Source organism: Acyrthosiphon pisum, chromosome X (assembly GCF_005508785.2).
Source record: "Acyrthosiphon pisum isolate AL4f chromosome X, pea_aphid_22Mar2018_4r6ur, whole genome shotgun sequence".
In the NCBI taxonomy this organism is placed as follows: Eukaryota; Metazoa; Arthropoda; class Insecta; order Hemiptera; family Aphididae; genus Acyrthosiphon; species Acyrthosiphon pisum.
This window is the reverse complement of record NC_042493.1, coordinates 22,445,085-22,451,372: the sequence shown is the minus strand read 5'-3', so window position 1 is coordinate 22,451,372 and position 6,288 is coordinate 22,445,085.

Below are 6,288 nucleotides of genomic sequence, written 5' to 3'. Positions count from 1 at the left end.
AGTGAGACTAGGTTTGTTCGGCTTTTTAGAGGCAGCGGTGTCTATTGTGAGAAGGACTGCCGAGTGATCAGAGCATAGATCGTCGAGGTTAGTTAATGTATTGTGAAGGCTGTTTGGGATTTTCGTGACAAATATATCTAGATGTCTGGTCTTTTTCTTAGGGATGTGGGCCAATAGGTTGGAGAAGGAGGAGCGTGCATTTTGTAATTATTTTGTTGCGATAGGTTATGTAGGGTGTTACCGCGAGGGTTGTTGGTGCGACAGCCCCATTGTATGTTTTTCGCGTTTAGATCACCTCCAATTATAAATCTTTGGCCTAGTGTATTAAAGAAGTGCTGGAAGAGAGTTGGTGTTATGGAATGACGGGGAGGGCTGTATATGGCATAGATATTAATGGGAATATTGTTTAATATTAGAGCAATTCCGCAGGCTTGTATATGGGCTGTTTGGTATTGAGGAAGAGGGTAGAATAATAGTGAGGTTCTTATAAAAATAGCAGCGCCAGCATGGGCTGTGCCGTCTGGGTGGTTTGATTTAATAATGTGGTAACCAGGAAGGTTTATTTGTGTGGTGTTAGATAGGTGTGTTTCTGAAATAAGTGCAATATCAATTCTATTGTTTTGGAGGGTGGCCAGTAGTTCGTTTTTACGGTTAATTAGGCCATTAGAGTTCCAGGTTAAGATGAGGAGAGAGTTGGATGTAAAATTATTGGTTTGCATTTTATTTGTTTATATTATATATGAGGTTTGTGAGGACTTGGGTGAGGAGGGATAGTAGGGGATTTATGATTGATTTAAATTCATCAAGAAATTTAGTGAGAGAGGTCTCATTATCAGTTGAGTTGGAACGGTTGTTGGGAGGGGGACCCTTAGTCGCGTTTGCATACGTACGTGGGTGCGCTGAGGAGTTTTCATTAAGTTGAAATTTGTGTTCTGGACTGCTGGAAGTGTAGGGTGGCTGTGGTTGAGAGTTGTAGCTTGAGATGTAGGTAGTTTTACTTGAGATGTTGGCGGTTTTACTCGAGAAGTTTGGACGCTTCTGTCTGAGTTGTTTGAAGATGAGACAACCCTTATAGTTTGCTGGATGAGGGCCTGAACAGAGGGCACATTTTGCAGGGAGCTCTGGAGGTTTTATACATGATGATGTTGGGTGGCAGTCGCCGCATTTGACGCATTTAGGGGGGTAAGCGCAGTAGGTTCGGGTGTGGCCATAGGACTGGCAGTTAAGGCATTGCGGTATTTCTCGTTTTTTATGTGGTTCTTCTATTTTGACTTTTGTATGTAGTAAGGCAGTGATGGAGAAAATATCGTTGTCGCTTTCTTGAGGGTTTAGATCAACAAAGAACATTGGGAGTGGTGATTTTGTTTGATGGTGCCTGATGTTTATTACATTTTTGACTGAGTGGCCAATTTCTTCGATTGCAGCAGCGATGTCTTCAACTGGGGTAGTTGGATGAAGATTTTTGACTACTATTCTTAAGGATTTTTCCGAGTGGAGTTGGTAGGTGTGATATTGGGCATTAATGTCTTTAAGGAGTCGGATTAGTTTCCTGTAATTGTCAGGGCTGTCTGTTTGAATTTTAAGGTGGGCTGTAGAGGACTTACACGAAAAGCTGGTTGGTCCAATTAGGTCTCGGATTGACTGTTTCGTAATCCTATGTAGTCCAGGACGCCTTTGATAAATACGGGTGGAGGGAGAATAGGCTTTGGTGTGTCATGTGTAGTATTCGATTGCCCCTGGCTGGAAACTTCAAGCTGGCTATCGATGCCTATGTTTTCGTTATCGAGGTTCGGATTATCATCGTCAGCAATTAGAGCTTCATAGCGATTTGGTGTCACAAATAGTTTCGTTTTCTTGGCAATGATGGCAGACGGTGAAGACGGTGGGGTGGATGATGTAGATAAGGCGCGTTTGCCTTCATTGGTTTTTGTCTTATCGTTATTTTTTTGTTTGTTTACGATTTTATTGTTGACAATCGTAATTGGGGAGACTGTTGGCTGGTTACGTGACATAGCTTATCTGGTTGGGGTCCAAAGGTCGATACGCGGGCAGTGCCCGGGTTTGGTTATAGTGTGAGCAGTTGTGTGGGTATTGTATGTTTAAACTTAATGAAAATATAATATAATATATAATATAATATAATATAATATAATATTACTTGTGGTCGGAGTGATCGAATTCTGAGAGCTGCTGATGACGATGTGTAAACACGTTGAAGAACACAGTGAGGTAGAATCTTTCCTTCTTTCCCGTAGGGAGAGAAACACGATGTAATACAAGAGCGACCGAGCGAGCAGGTGCACCGTAGGTCATGCTCGCACGGCTAACGGCGAGGAACTTGCACACGTAAATTATAAATCTATAAACATTGTTAAATAGAATGAATACTTGGCTGGTGATAGGTAGCATTTTATAAATCTAAATTACATTTCCAGGTTACCTGCTGATAAGTATTTACGAAACGCTTGGCTAAAAGCCTGTGGCTATATGGAAAATTACTATTTGCCATATAGGAGAATATGTTCCCTCCCCTTTGAAGATCATTGTTATAAGGCGACTACAAGGAAATTATCAAACCTGGCGCAGTTCCTACAAAATTTAAGAAGATTGCAAAACATTTATATGTTAACAATCCTAAGTAAGAATTTATGGTTATTTTTTTAATGTGCTTTTATTTTTAGTAATTTTTTTTCTGAAACAGAATGCAAATGATTGAACCTGATCAAAATATGGTATCGTATAGTAAGAATAGTTATTAATTAATTATTATATTTTATTTTAATTGCAACTCTGTTTTATACTTTATTTTAGTACTTGAAATATCTGACAGTGAACCATCTTGTTCAGACAATAACACAAGTCAAAATATTAATCAAAGTAAGAATAGTTATTAATTAACTATTATATTTTATTTCAATTGAAACTGTTTTATACTTTATTTTAGTACTTGAAATAACTGACAATGAACCATCTTCTACACCATCTGAGTGCATTATTAGTATTTTAATAATGAATATTTTTATAAATTGTAATTTATTAGTGTTATTTATGTGCCATAATGAATGGTTTCATTTCAAAAACTCCAAAATGAAGGAGAATTTGTTATGTTGGTGATGTGACTACTCCAGATTTGAGTACTCCGAATCGCGCTAAAGAAAATTTCAAATTGGCTAAATTAAAAATCATTAAACAGATGAGAAAAATCAAAACATTAAAACAACGAATTAATAGGTTACAAAAAAAATTATTATCATTGAAAAAGTATTAAGACACTAATACTAGTATTCGAGTAAAAAAGTATTAAAAATACTTTTAAAATACTATTTTAAACATGTATTTTACGAATACTCACTAAGTATTTGAATACAAGTATTTTTTTTAATTTTATGCTATATAATACCTATATATGTATATTGTACACCAGTATAGGTGCCTATTATGTTACTACTTATTATAGATTTTAACAATTACTATAACATGTCTGACTATTTAGAGATATATACATGTTCACATATTTCATTCTGCATTTAGTTGTATTTCAAATTATATTGATTAAATTTTAATGAAAAAAATAAACTAAAAAGTGGTATTAACTATTAATATAGAACTATTTTAAGATTATTAGATTTTTAGTTTTCTTAAAAAATTCCAATATAGAAACCATATAAAATTTGATGTGGTGTTTTTTAAATTTTAAATATAAATTGTTATTACCTACTTTTACTACACAAAATTGAATATTAGTTTTCAACGAAAACAATATTATTTTTATTGTTGTAAATTTATTGTGAAAAATAATAAATTAAAATTAATAAAACGGACTTTATGGTATTTTAATACAAGTACCTATTCAAATTTTGTTAAAAATACTTTTAAAAAATATTCAAAATACTTAAAAAAAACATTAAAAAAATTGTATTTAGAATAACATATAAATACTTCGAAAAGAACTTAAATACAAGTATTCAAATACTCATGAACATGTGGGCAAACAGCGTGGGAAAATTATTTGTATTAATGTTTTTACCGCCAATTTTTCGCTCCTGTTCTTCGCGACAACTTTCTTCAAATTGTGCTGGATCTCCATTTTCCTGTCTCTAGGCACTTCGCGCAGATACGGCAACAAGCTCATCAGTCATCAGGAAGTGATAATAATTGTCGTCTTGGTTTTGGACAGCACCATTGTTGTCGCTCTCCGTTGGCGGCGGTCGGGATGTTGATGTTCTGTTTGTACTGCATCTCGAAGCTCGGTTATTCGTCATACCGGCTTGTCGCCTCTTTGTGGGAAAGGAAATTCGTAGACTGTTGTCACTTCCACCGCCGCTGTAACTTCCACTGCTCCCCTACTTATAGTTTAAGTGGCTCAGATCAGTGAACTTAATATCATCTACTTACCATCGTCGCTATCCGTTTAATAGTGTATCTCCGTGACTTGACTCTATAGGCGCAAATCGACCGGTACAAGTTCAAAATGTCTCACCATTTTCTTCATCAACTCTACATCAACTTTTAACTGTTTATCAAAATGTAGAAAATCTTCTAGTGTTGTTTTTGGTAAATCAATCATTATGTCTTCTTTCATAATAGTTTCAATGTCTGTGGTACTTTTTGTAGTGGTTATTAATGATTGTGTTATTTTTGCTTCTTGTTGTACTTTGTACTCAATTATACTTCTTTTCATACTGTTAAGATCATATTTTGATAGATGGTTAACATTGTCTAAAATACAAAGAATTTTTTTAAATGATGTCATAGTTTGAATTGTTTTCAAGTGTAATATGCAGGCTAAATGATGTGTTTGATTTATCCCCTATATATTAGTAAATGTTATTAAAGTATTTAATCATACCTGCGCGACCACATGTTGGGCAATGTTTTCCAACTGGCGTTGCTTTGTCGATAAAATAAAACGAACAAGTTAAACTTTAAAAATAATTACATTCTTTGCTTTACTCAGAATTTGAAATTGTTATAATTTAACAGAACATTTAGGATGAAAGTTTTATTATGTTAAAACATTCTATAAAGTAAGTCTTACATTTATTGTGATTTTGTTTTTAAGATAAAATCATATTTTTCTTCTTTCTTTTAGAAACTTCTGATGTTTGAGGTATCTAAACATGATCATCTATTATTGACATAAATTCATAAGTATTTTTATACAAAAAAATTACACATATTATTCATAAAATCTGTACACAGTTAAAATTAATTACCATTCATATCATTTTCCGGTACTACAATTGTATCATTTTTTGTTCTAGAAAAAGCATTGTTTTTTATAGTTTTTTTCTTATTATTAGGGTTTTTTTGGTTGGATTGTAGTAGTATTGTAATTATTGTAGTAGATGAATCAGACAATGTTGAATTTTCAGACTGCATACTATCATCATCTATTTTAGATATAATTATTATAACATAACTTTATTAAGTATGTACAAAATTGAAATAAATTACCATTTATAGCACTTTCTAGTACAACTAGAGCATCGTTTTTTGTTCTAGAAAAATCAATGTTTTTTACACTTTTGTTCTTATTATTTGGCTTTTTTTGCTTGGAAATTGTAGTAGATGAATCAGACGATGTTGAATTTTCGGACTCCATCTTATCATCATCTAAACATAATTATTGCAATATAAATTGGTTATTTATGTCTATAAATAATTATTGAAAGGTCAGTTACCACTATTTTTTTTCTACAATATCATAGGAAGGAATATCTTTAAGATATTTTTTCAGCTCATTTCCACTTAAATTAATAATATCATCACCTTCTTCAGAACTACCTTACTCCTTAGCATTGCTACTATGGATAACTTTATTTGAGAAAGCTCTGTGCATTCTTCTAAGTAATTTTCTAAATGAAAAAAACTTATAAAAGATAAAATTGTTCATGATAATAGTATTATTGAAATATATTGTTATTGAAAAACATAAAATATATATAATAAAATCTTTATAATACATTTTAATTGTTAAAAAGAGCATAATTAAAATTAAAAAATTGTATATTTTAACATTGTTCATGATTTTATAATAAATTGTATGGAAAAGTCAGTTATCAGAGTAGATTTATACATGATCAACAATAATAACATTATTTATTAATGAAATACATAACATTAATTCTTCTACACACAAGTTTCTTGAAAACAAACGTTTTCAATGCAGTTAATCTATCGATAAAAAGCATGATATTATAATAATATCAAGAGACAAAACTGATATGTTTGAGACTATTTTTAAAACCAGAGATATATGTTATATGCAGGGCTCGTTACTTCATG